General features: G+C 44.4%; 2 long non-coding RNA genes across 2 annotated transcripts in view; one reads left to right on the top strand and one right to left on the bottom strand.

Annotated features, from left to right (window-relative positions):
• The window catches only part of LOC117354754, a 739,456-nt gene that overhangs the window by 383,708 nt on the left and 342,236 nt on the right, over positions 1-13,512 (bottom strand). The gene's annotated exons all lie outside the window — the stretch shown is intronic.
• The window catches only part of LOC117354755, a 31,235-nt gene continuing 23,505 nt past the window's right edge, over positions 5,783-13,512 (top strand). Inside the window, exons 1-3 of the long non-coding RNA XR_004538241.1 lie at positions 5,783-5,884; positions 6,138-6,158; positions 6,412-6,429. This is a non-coding gene — a long non-coding RNA (uncharacterized LOC117354755). The remainder of the gene's footprint in view (positions 5,885-6,137; positions 6,159-6,411; positions 6,430-13,512) is intronic.

Consider the following 13,512-nt stretch of genomic DNA (forward strand, 5'->3'; position numbering starts at 1 on the left):
ATTGAAGAAGAATGAGTTGAAGTATGACGGAGCGCCTATACGTCAAGATTACTCTGCAGTGCTGACAGAACGTTGGAAGCCTTATTGCCTACTGTATACAAAATTGGTAGGTCTCAAGCAGCATTTTCAATATGTTTATCTAGCGCTTTTGAAGATTCATCATAATGGCATGTGGCAATCATTGCTACTGCAGGTGACTTTATTGCTACTCTGGGAACTTCTACTTCTAGTGGACCTTGAGGGTGCAGCATTTTAGATTTTGTGGAGTTATTCCTTCATAACATTTTGCAGATCCTTTCTGGTGGTATTAGTTCTCTGTTATTTGAATTGCTAGGGGATATCACGGTATTACTGGCCTGTTCAAGGAGGGGGTGCCTTGTTAATCTAGCGTCAGTTCGTACCTCCATTGGTATCCCTATTGGGAGGATATGTTGGGGTTTCTGTGGGAAAGAGGGGGATGGGTTTGTTGGGTTGGTTAGGTTTTGGGGAGCAGTGGCAGCACTGGGGCTTGCTTTTTATTATGGGGGATCTATATGTTTGCACATACTGGGGTTGTTGGGTTGCAAATTATTTTTTGTACTGTGTTTGGGTACTGCTTCCTTCTCTGGAGTCTTTAACACTTTTATCTTCTGGGTGAGGCTGGGTGCCCAGTAGATTTTGTTTACATTTATTGGCTTATGGTATGTCCCCTGATATACCTTGAGTAATCGCCCATTGGGAATCATTTCCTGAAATGTATCAGGCATAACGTGCCCAATTAAGAGAACGAAAATTCTCACTCTGTTGAAGCATCATAGGGTGGACATTGCCTGCCTCCAGGAAACACACCTTACTGATACTGAGCATGCGAAACTGAAGTGGAGTTGGGTGGGAGACATATTACGCTTCTTCCCCTGGTAAGAAGGCTGGCGTGGCTTTGCTGATTCATAGGGGTTTACCTTGTGAGGTTCAAATTAAACAACATGATCCCCAGGGTAGCTATTCACTGTCCCACATTACAGTGTGGGGTACCACCTTCCGCTTGCTTATAATTTATGGTCTCAATGTGTAGTCTCACCCTTACTTTCAAAACTTGGTGAATCTTTGCATTAAAGAGCCTCCATTACCATTGAAAGGAAAGAGAACCATAGCGACAACTTTTAACTTCAGAAAGGGAAACTATGAAGCAATGAGAGGAATGGTAAAGAAGAAAGTTAGGAACACTTCCAAAAAATGGCATACGGTAGAACATGCCTGGTCCTTTTTCAAGGATAAGGTGAGCGAGGCGCAAAATCTGTATATCCCCAGATTCAGAAAAGGGTGCAACAAGAGTCGAACAAAAGACCCGGCGTGGATAACTAAAATACTGAAGGAAGCGATAGGCAATAAGAAAAACTCATTCAGAAAATGGAAGAAGGACAAATCTGAGGGAAACTGGAAAGATCACAGAAAGTATCAAAAAGAATGTCACCATGTGGTTCGAAAAGCCAAAAAAGAGTATGAAGAGAGGCTAGCCAAGGAAGCACGAAATTTCAAGCCGTTCTTTAGATATATTAAAGGGAAACAGCCGGCTAGGGAGAAGGTGGGACCGCAGGACGACGGAGACCGGAAGGGAGCGGTGAAGGAAGAGAAAGAGGTCGCAGAAAGACTTAACATGTTCTTTTCGTCGGTATTTACAAGCGAAGACACAACCAACATACCGGAACCTGAACAAATCTTCAAGGGAAATCAAGCACAAAAGTTAACAACCATGGAAGTGAGCCTTGATGATGTGCGCAGGCAGATAAAAAAACTAAAAACTGACAAATCGCCGGGTCCGGATGGAATCCATCCAAGGATTCTGAAGGAACTAAAGGAGGAAATAGCGGAACTACTGCAGCAAATTTGCAACCTATCTCTGAAAACAGGTGTGATTCCGGAGGATTGGAAGATAGCCAACGTTACGCCCATCTTTAAAAAGGGATCAAGAGGGGACCCGGGAAAGTACAGACCGGTGAGTCTGACCTCGGTACCGGGGAAAATGGCGGAAGCACTGATAAAAGAAAACATCGATGAACATTTTGAAAGAAACGAACTTCTGAAAACCAGCCAACATGGTTTCTGCAGGGGAAGATCGTGCCTGACTAACTTACTGCACTTCTTCGAAGGAATTAACAAACAGATGGACAGAGGAGACCCCATAGACATCATATACCTAGATTTCCAGAAAGCCTTTGACAAGGTGCCTCATGAACGTCTACTCCGGAAACTGAAGAACCATGGGGTGGACGGAGATGTGCATGGATGGATCAGAAACTGGTTAGAAGGTAGGAAACAGAGGGTAGGGGTGAAGGGCCACTACTCAGACTGAAGAAAGGTCACGAGTGGTGTTCCGCAGGGCTCGGTGCTCGGGCCGTTGCTTTTTAACATATTCATAAATGATCTAGAAACAGGGACGAAGTGTGAGATAATAAAATTTGCAGACGACACCAAACTATTTAGTGGAGCTCGGACAAAGGAGGACTGCGAAGAATTGCAAAGGGACTTGGACAAACTAGGGGAATGGGCAGAGAGATGGCAGATGAAATTCAATGTTGAGAAGTGTAAAGTATTGCATGTGGGAAGCAAAAACCCGAGGTATACTTATGCGATGGGAGGGATGTTTTTGAATGAGAGTACCCAAGAAAGGGACTTGGGGGTGATGGTGGACATGACAATGAAGCCGACAGCACAGTGCGCAGCTGCCGCTAAGACAGCGAATAGAATGCTAGGTATAATCAAGAAAAGTATTACAACCAGAACGAAAGAAGTTATCCTGCCGCTGTATCGGGCAATGGTGCGTCCACATCTTGAGTACTGCGTCCAGTATTGGTCTCCGTACCTTAAGAAGGATATGGCATTGCTCGAGAGAGTTCAGAGGAGAGCGACACGACTGATTAAGGGGATAGAAAGCCTTCCATACGCTGAGAGATTGGAAAAACTGGGACTCTTTTCCCTGGAAAAGAGAAGATTAAGAGGGGATATGATAGAGACTTACAAGATCATGAAGGGCATAGAGAGAGTAGAGAGGGTCAGATTCTTCAAACTTTCAGAAAATAAAAAAACAAGAGGGCATTCGGAAAAGTTGAGAGGGGGCAAATTCAAAACAAATGCTAGGAAGTTCTACTTTACCCAACGTGTGGTGGACACCTGGAATACAATTCCAGAGGACGTTATAGGGCAGAGTACGGTACTGGGGTTTAAGAAAGGATTAGACAAATTCCTGCTGGAAAAGGGGATAGGGGGGTATAGATAGAAATTTACTGCACAGGTCCTGGACCTGTTGGGCCGCCGCGTGAGTGGACTGCTGGGCGCGATGGACCTCAGGTCTGACCCAGCAGAGGCATTTCTTATGTTCTTATGTTCTTATGATAGTGGCTGGGGATTTTAATCAAGTTCTGGATCTGGCCATGGATGGATCCCACTCTCCTGTGGGAGCATTGGGGAGGAGTACTAAGGGTATTCCTTACTTTTGCCCATCCTTGGGGTTGGTGGACCCAGGGCATCTCTTACATCCAACCGACCATGATTATACCCACCAGTCTAGAGTGCATCATACCTTTTCGTGCATTGACTACCTTTTGACTGCTGAATCTTTATTTACTCAGGTAGAAGAGGCTACAATTGGTCCCTTGGACGTATCTGACCATAATTTAATTTGGTTGGATGTCTCTATGGGTGGCCCATCGGGCCTTGGGTGTGGGTGGTGGTTCCCGGCATATTTACATGGGGATAAACAATTTACTGCTTATTTACAGACTAAATGGGATGAATACCTTCACTTTAATTCTCTACACTTAGAGAGTCCAGTCCTATTTTGGGAGGCAGCGAAGGCCGTTCTGGGGTGACATTATTTCGTACGTGTCCGATGAGGAAGAGATGAACTTTGTTGGACTAGCGCAGAAATGGACTCAAGAACTACGGGTCTCTAGAACGCCGGATATGTTGAAAAAGGGCCTGCAGCTAGGTCATAAACATCTGACTCAAGCCACAGACAAAGAACGTAATTATACATTTGTGCAGGTGATCATTGGATTAAATGTTTGCAGACACACGCCACTCTTGGATTCAACTTATAGCATATGTGGCACAACTTTGGAATTGCTCATGGCGCTTACATCCTAGTTTTCTTTTTACGTTGCAGGTCCGTCTTCACCCTATTCGACCGGGTTGTGCAGCCTTTATTAGGAAAGCCATTGTTTTGGGCAGAACTAGTATTTTGCATTGCTGGCTTTCCCCACAACCAGCTACTATGTCACATTGGAGGTCTCTGATGATCCACCATGCACTGATGGAAAGGAGAGATGTGGGAGCTCTGAAAAACAGATGTTGGACTCCCTTTTGCATGACTTCAGAACAAACTTGGGGTTTGAGTGGTTAACGGAGGTATCCCTTTCTATGCACTTGCTGCTGCTGCTGCTCCCGGGGTGGGAGGGGATGGGGTTGGTTGCTGATACACTCTAACTGCTGATTGTTTTTGAAATTACTTTACTGCACTTGTTTGCTGTTGTTTTCTGAACCTTTAATAAAGAGATTTACACATAAAAAAGTGTGAAATTCTGACCTGTTTCCCACAGTTCTTCAGAGACAGAGAAACTGATTTCTTCAACTGCCAGTTTTTTGCCTGTGACAACTAATCACAAGTATTTTTGGCTAGAACAACAATCGCTAAAAAAAAGAAGGAAAACCTAACAAGCCCTTCTTCAGAACAAGCGTGGGTCTGTTGCCCTTACAGACTTGCCAGCCTCGTTTTCTCACATAGCAGCCGCTAGGACCATGGAGACTTTAGAAGTTAAGATATCTATGCCTCCAATTTCACTACAAACCGGCACGGAGAAAATGCCAGTGATTTTTATGGCTCCTTCCCCTCAGGGCCCTGCTTCTGTTCCAGCGGGGGAGGGAAGTGCCATTCCAGCTCAACTGGCTGCACCCCAGCATTGGCAGCAATCAATAATATGAGGCAGCTCCTGGATATCCCAGGTAAGTGTTGGGACGTGGGTGCTTTCAGCGGCTAATAGGAAAGCCACACTGGGACGTTGGTTCCCACGCAGGGACTCTGCAGGCTGCACCGTTGAGAAGATTTTATTGGGCCACGTTCTTCTTCTCTTGTTCCCTCCCCTCGGGGCCATATTTTGACTCTGCAAGGTGATGGAATCCTATCGCTGCCATCACAGCAAGTAAAAAAAGGGAAACTCTATATTATTAATACTTATAATATGATAATTATTAACTAAGTACCCAGAAGCTCTTGCTGCTGAATTTTGGTACTGGCATATTAGACAGAGAGTTTGAATTCATGAGTGGCAGTGGCTCTCTTTTTTTTTCTTATAACTAGTTATAACTAGTTTGACTTTATGATTGTGCTACTATGTTCTTCAATTTCAACCACACTGTTTGTATTTCAACTAACTGTTGTGAACCGCCTAGAACTCCCTGGGTATGGCGATATACAAAATAAAAATTATTATTATTATTATCTTATTGGGGAGATGCCACTGAAGAAGTTGGTGGGTTCTAAATGTGGTGGAAGTTACAAAAAATACTAATAATAATTATTTACAAGTCTTGACGGAGCAACTACCCTCCTACACCCAGTTGCACAGATGGTTGCGGAGAGCTCGTGGTGGGCTATGTCTCCAGTTTCAGAACCATTGGATATGGAGGAATCTGACAGCAAACCAGTATCCTTCAGCCACTGTGTCTTCCTCTGTGTATATGTGTGTGTCTGTCTCTGTATTTCTGTGTGTCTGTCTATATCTGTGAACATATGTGTGTCTATCTCTATTGATTGATGCCAATAAAGTGATTTTGCTGCTGTATGACTCTCCCATGAGATGTTCCTCTCTAATATCACTGCTCTCATTCTTCCCTTTAGGTTAATGTTTCGGTAAGTCCAAGCTTTTGTTTTTCTGAACTATTGCCAAAGTCAAAAGTATTGAATTGGTGTTATTATATCAGAAAATCTTGCTCTTTGTAGCCACTCTATCTACATCTGTGTGCGTGTGAGTGTCTGGCTTCTTATCTGTGAACATATGTGTGTCTGTCTCTATTGATTGATGCCAATAAAGTGACTTTGCTGCTGTATGACTCTCCCATGAGAAGTTCTTCTCTAATATCACTGCTCTCATTCTTCCATTTAGTTTGGCGTGGGTTGGGATGTGGTAAGTCCAAGCTTTTGTTTTTCTGAACTATTGCCAAAGTCAAAAGTATTGAATTGGGTTTATTATATCAGAAAATCTTGTTCTTTGTAGCCACTCTATCTACATCTGTGTGCGTGTGAGTGTCTGGCTTCATATCTGTGATTATATGTGTGTCTACCTTTGTGTGTGTGTGTATTCATATGTTTGTCTGCCTCTGTTGACTTTCCCATGAGAAGTTCTTCTCTAATATCACTGATCTCATTCTTCCCTTTAGTTGACCTTGGCTGATAAGGTAAGCCCAAACCTTTGATCTTATTCTTTTTCTTCTGAACTATTCTAGATGTGACATATATAATTGTAGCCAGTGTTTATATCTCTGTATATATGTGTGTGCGTGTTTGCATGTGTTTCTAACAGCATATTTCTGTCTATGTCTGTCTCCCTCTATTGATTGATGCCAATAAAGTGACTTTACTGCTCTGCTACTATTTATTATTATTTCTATTGTGCTGAAAGGTGTACCCAGTGCTGTACATTTTAACATACAATAGACAGTCCCTGCTCAGAAGAGCTTGCAATCTAATTTAGACAGGATATTTCAGAGTTGGGGAGATTATGGTAGAGGAAATGATACAGTGGGTCTAGGTATCTGACAGCAGTGTGCGGGAGTTAGCTTGGATTTGAGTACTGCCAGGGATGGAGCATGACGTATTGATTCAGGCAACCTGTTCCAGGCATATGGTGATGCAAGAAAGAATGGCTCACATTCTTTCAAAGGAGCAAAGCATTCATTGGAGACAGACAGGGGATATGCAGCCCCACTTGATGGTGAAGTCTCTGACAGCGGTACGCTCCCCTAGCTAGAGTAAGCCTTTGAGCATGTGCAGGATTGTCCTCCCCTCTGCCGGTCAGTCTTTTTCTGACCCGTTCCTGTACAGTCACGGCTCTCCCCTTTGTCAGAGAAAAATATTAATAGGAAAAAGAAAAGTCATTTTTAGTCAGGAAAAGTGTGAAATTCTGACCTGTTTCTCACAGTTCTTCAGTGAAAGAGAAACTGATTCCTTCAACTGCCAGGTTTTTCTTTACCAAAGCTTTGGCCATGGCTACTGGATAGCTTCACTTTCTTTAGTTGCTCTATCCAGTTGGACACAGGGGTTGTTTCTCTCATTGGCAGGACATGCCTTTGACATTCTGAATTCATTTCAATTTGATGCAATCTACTACATTAGCTTTCATCTCTTCTATTTACTACCTCAGCACTTTGGAGGTTTTTCCACACTTACAGAGAAACATGAAGCCTGAGAATACCTTTATCTATCCATTCAGGCTTCATGATGTTCTAATTCCTGAGAAAACCTTGATCCCCTTCTCCAAATGAAGAGAAAGCTATTCATTAAATGATAAAGACCACTACAAATGGCTGCAACTACATCACTGCTTTAGTCATCAAAATCTTTGACAAATTTTTCATACTCTTTTCCCTTCTATTTTGACTCAAGCCACAGTCTTATTACAGACAGGACATGCAGCTTCAAACCTATATAAGATGTTATTACTTTGATATTCTTCTCTCTTCCATTGGGTTTGAATGTAAGCATACAAACAGATATTGTAACTCTATGTTTTGTATTGATTCATGCACTGATGTACTGTGAACCTCATTGATGTTTCAGTTTTATATTCTCTTGTATTTTTCAAAATCTTAATAAGCTTTCATGGAAAAAAAGAAACATAGAAACATGATGGCAGATAAAGGCCAAATGGCCCATCCAGTCTGCCCATCTCTAGTAGCCATTATCTCTTCCTCTCTCCGAGAGATTCCACATGCCTATCCGAGGCCCTTTTCAATTCAGACATAGCTAATTTTTTCTATTTTTTACATTGGTACACTGGATCACAGCACTTGTACCCTTGTTTGAGATCCAGTTTCACTTCAACGGAGTCTCATTGGTCACTGTGGTTGCTCACATCCCCATAGAGTTCCCTTGGAGTTCCTTTCCCTCATTCAATCCTAGGGGCTTTCCATGCTTTTCATCTCTCTTATAGGGCCAGAAGATGCTAGCTTTCCTGCGCACCTTACGTGCCACCAATCATATCTTCGAGAAACCATCTACATTTCATTCCCTCTAAGATCAACTGTGAGACATCTATCTTCTCCTCACTTCACATTTTTACATCCCTTCATTGTTAAATGAAGACCCCATTTTGAACTCTCAAACCTCAGACACTGCCAAGGGACAGTCTGAATACCTTCTGAATACTCAAAAAAACAAACAAACGAGTGGTTAACTGGCATTCACTCGAGAAAAAATAAAAATTATCCCAGGACAAGCAGGCAGGTATTCTCACTAGTGGGTAACGTCATCCAACGGAGCCCCGATGCGGACGTCTCACAAGCATACTTGCTTGTAGAAACTTCAGAAGTTTCCAGTCGCCCGCACAGCGCATGCGCGAGTGCCTTCCCGCCCGATGCACCGGGCGTGTCTCCTCAGTTCTTACTTTTATGTGGACCTGAGAAGTCCGTCTTCGACTCTCTGCGCGAAGTACCTTCTCTTGTGCCTTCTGAGTCCGCGGTTTTGGGTTCTGTTACTCATTATCGTTGATTCGCGTTGCGTTTTCTTGTTGGTTTTTTTTTTAAAAAAATTCTTCCGTTCGTTTGACCGGGCAGGCCATGTGGCCACGGCCCCGCGGCTTCGATCTTGCGGCGGAGCTTTTTCGGCCTATGTGCCGGCCTGTCACCGGTTTTAAGAAGTGTGTCAAGTGCCAGCGTGCAATTTCGTTGATGGACCTTCATCGATGCTGTATTCAGTGTCTCGGGCCTCAACACCTTCCGAAATCGTGCCGGCCTTGCTCCACACTTACAGCACGTGCTTTTAAGCATCACTGCATCTTCTGGGAGTCGCTGTTCAGCATGGAGGCGTCATCGGAGCTGTCCTTATCACAGGGCTCTGCGCCTTCGACTTCCGGTACGACCTCCTCAGCCTCAAGTCTTCTCAAGCCTGCCTCGTTCATGCCGGCTTCGACTCCGACGCCTGCTGCGGTGCCTTTCGCTGTCTCCTCAGGTCAGGTAACGCAGCCTCCCATTGCTCCAGTGGTGCTCAAGGTGCCCAAGGCTTCTAAGCCCAAGCCCCCTAGCGGCCGAGACCGCGAAGTCCGTGCAGAAGGTCCCATTGCAGATGCGGATCCCTCTTTGCCGGCTTCGTTCCATGCCATGATGGAGCAGCGTTTCGTCGAGCTCTTTACTAAGATTGGGCCGACGCTTCTCTCTCAAATCCAGCCTAGGCATGCGGAGGCCTCCCGCGAGATCAAGTGTCGCCTTCCGGTGCCCCCTCGACGGTCACTCTCGCTGCTGGGAGCCGAGTCTCGGCAAGTGGCTGGTCTGGCTTCGGGGCGTGCATCGCAAGGAGCAGAGTCTTTGCTCGTGCCATCTCCGATTCACTCAATTCATGGCGCTGAATCCTCCTCACTGCCTGGAGCAGGATCCTTCCTCAATGCTGAGCCTCGAGGCTTGGCGGGTGCCTCGAGGGGCTTCTTCTCAGCCTCCTCTGCTTCGATCCACAGCCTCCAGCCCCATCTACTCGCTGGACGCCTCGTCTGAGCCTCGCTCGCTTCGACGTTCGAGACCTGCTTCTAGACACAGTTCTGGTCATCGCTCGAGACATTCATCAAGGCATTCATCGAGGCATGCCTCGCCTCGTCATAAGCACCCCTATAAGGAATATTCTCCGCCGGCTTACTCGCCTCCTCCTATGCCGGAGCTCGAGGACACCATGGGATCGCTCTCCCCCTGCCGATCCTCGGCCTCTGCGGATCAGGACGCCTCGACATCGAGTCCTTCTCGAGGCCAGCTCTGATTGACCAATTGTCTTTCTCATCTTTCCTGCGTCAGATGGCGGTGGATCTTGATATTACTCTGGACTCGGGTTCCAAGTTTTCCAAGGAGTATTTGGAGACGATGCATCTTCCCCTGCCTCCGGCTGAGTCTCTTTGTCTGCCTCTGCATAAGCTTCTGGACCAGACCTTAAGATGTTTCGAGACACCTTTACTCCATCCCCGCTGTCCCTGGGAAGTTGGATGCCAGGTATCGCACGATGCACCATAAAGGATTCGACGGTGCCCAGCTCTCTCACCAGTCCCTCTTGGAGTCCTCCTTGAAGCGGTCTCATCCCTCCCAGGTCTATGCCTCCGTTCCTCCTGGCCGGGAGGGCAGGACCATGGACAGATTTGGCAAGCGCATCTACCAGAACTCAATGATGGCCTCTCGAGTCCTGAATTATAGCTTTCACTTTGCGACCTACTTTGAGTTTTTTCTGTCAATTCTCCAGAGGTTTCTCCCCTTTTTGGACTCTCAGGCTCGCTTCGAGTACTTGGAGGTTCTGGCGTCGTTGTCCCAACTTCGTCTGCAGATGATGCAATCGTCTTACGACGCTTTTGATCTTGCTGCGAGAGCTGCTGCTTGTTCGGTGGCCATGCGGCGCCTGGCATGGCTTCGGACAATTGATATGGACCCGAATCTCCAGGACAGGCTTGCGAATGTTCCATGTGCGGGAGCCGACCTCTTTGACGAGTCATTTCAATCCATTCTCTGCCAGAAGCCCAAGCCTGCTATTTCTCACCCGTCTCGCCATCCTATGATCTATCAGCTGCGCTACCCTCCGAAGCAGGCACCCGCCATCCGTCAACCTGTGAAGAGGCAGCACCAACAGAAGCCCCAACAAAAACCGCAGCCTTCTGCTGTCCCCAAGGCTCCTCAGCCTTTTTGACTGTCTCGTAGAGAGCATAACTTCCATCGTTCTGCCCTTCCCTGTTTTTCCCATCGGGGGTCGTCTCCATCATTTTTATCATCGATGGGCGACTGTTACCACCAACCTCTGTGTCCTTTCCATTGTAAGGGAGGGATACTTTCTTCAGTTCCATCAAGTTCCTCCGGAACATCCTCCAAGAGAGTATCCTTCCAACTTAACCCAGACCGCCCTTCTTCTTCAGGAAGCTCAGGCTTTGCTCCGGCTACGCGCCGTAGAGCCGGTCCCTTTGGACCAACAGAACAAGGGTTTTTACTCCCGGTACTTCCTTAGTTCCGAAGAAGACGGGTGATCTGCATCCTATTTTGGACCTCAGGGTGCTCAACAAGTTTCTGGTCACCTCCCCCAACCCCATAAGCTCCACCAAACTCACCCAAATCAACATAAAACCTGTACCCCCCACACTCCCCCTCCACAACACTTACACAAAACATAACACCAGCACAAATGGGAAGGAGGGAGGGATAATCTTTTCATGAAGAGAGTATTCTACTGTTCCCCTTTCCTCACAGAATTCACTCCAGCCTGCCATAACATCCAACAATCACGTGACTGCTCCACCCCATCACCTTAGAAACCTCCCTAATCATTTTTCTTTCTTACAAGCCCTGCTTATTAACCCTTTCTTAACTCCTCTTATAAACTTGTCAATCCTTATTCTATAGACCCTTGACAAAACTTCATATATTCCCCTCACCCTCTGCCCCCCATTTTACCCACACCATCATTCAATAAATATTACCAGCAGGTGACATCAGCTCAGCTAATGTTATATCACACCAGATAAATCTGGTGTTCTTCTTTAATCTTCCTTTTTCTTTTTTAACTTCTTTCTTCTTTTCGTACCTGTCAATAGGTATTCAGCAGTATTGAATTTTTCCCTTTATTCCCATTGTATTTTCCGTTAATGTCTTCTAGCCTAAACTTTATTGTGGTTCCTCCTCTTTCCTTGTTATTTGTCATTTTCTTTTTGTATTTAGTTTTTGTCTTTGTTTAAATTTTGTATTCCCCCTTTTTTTTACTATTGTATTTCACCTAGAATTCAAGATAGGCGAGTAATCAAATTTTAAATAAACTTGAAACTTGAACTTGATCAAATGGCTCACCTTTATCCACATCTTCATTCACACCTTCAAAGAAATGCAGTAGATTGGTGAGGCAAGATTTCCCTTGACTAAATCCATGTTGGCTTTCTCTCATTAATCCATGCTTACAAGATTCTGTCATTTTGTTCTTTATAATAGTCTCAACCATTTTGCCCAGCACTGACGTCAGCCTCACTGGTCTATAATTTCCCAGAACAGCCCTGGAACCCTTTTAAAAATCAGCGTCACGTTGGCCACCGTCTAGTTTTCTGGTACTATGCTGCATTTTAATGAAAATTTCCTAATTATTAACAATAGCTCTACAATTTCATTTTTCATTTTTATCATCACTCTGGGATGTATACCATCTGGTCCAGTTGATTTGCTATTGTTCAGTTTGTCAAACAGGCCCATTACATTATCCAGAATTACATAAATTTGTTTAATTTCTCTAATTCATCAGAACTGAATACAATATCTTGCACCAGTAATGCCTTAAGACAAAAGAACAAAATCCAAAAGGTGGCACAAAGGAGATGAAGCAGCAAAACAACAAAAAGATTGTGGAACAGATCAGACATACCAGTGCCCAAATGACTTAAAAACAAACTACAAAGGATATATATAGTCACAAGTGACCCACAAGATAAAAACCAAATAACACAGGCCTGAGTTCTAGGCAAAGTAAAAATGCCTTCCTCAGGGGTCTTATAGGGCCCTTGGCTGCCTTAAATATAAAAACGTGATAATCACAAAAAATCCATGCAGTTGAAGAGGCTACAAATGAGCAGCACAGCACAGAAGCCTCCAGTGTAAGCTCATATCTTGATACCAGCCTACGGATATGAAGTTATTTGGCCACATAATAAACTACAAACTGGTACATCTGATTTTCTGTCCCACAATCTTTTGGTTCTTTTCATTATGTTTATTTTTATTTTTCATTTGATGTCTCTCTTAACGCAAAAGGTCAAAGCTTTTTACAAAACAAATCACGATGAAGAGAATGGCAATATTAATAGGAAAGATAAAACAATCAAACAAGAGATATTCTTACAATGAAATAAAAAATATAAAAACAATATACTATTCAAATGGTTAATTTCATAATAGATTTACTGATGCCATGAATTTCATTTAGAGTTACCCTGAAAAAAATAAATCTTCCTAAGTTATTTAAATTTGGAAAAGGATTGCTCAGATCTTTTTTTTTTTTTTGTAAATCTTTATTCATTTTCAAACATACACAAAGTGCATATATAAAATACAACAATTGGTACAATAAAACAGAACTTATAACTAGAGAATGACACGGGGAGCGATCCCCGCAGCGAACCGCTGCGTGGCTGCGGTTTGGCTGCGGGTTATGGTGACCTCATTAGCAAATCGCCGCAGACGCGGGGACAAATCCTTTCACCGCCCGCAAAAACGGTGAATAGATTTTTCCCCGCAGGCCAATGTCCCCCCTTCTAGGAACCGCTATTTACC

Source organism: Geotrypetes seraphini, chromosome 2 (assembly GCF_902459505.1).
Source record: "Geotrypetes seraphini chromosome 2, aGeoSer1.1, whole genome shotgun sequence".
NCBI lineage: Eukaryota > Metazoa > Chordata > Amphibia > Gymnophiona > Dermophiidae > Geotrypetes > Geotrypetes seraphini.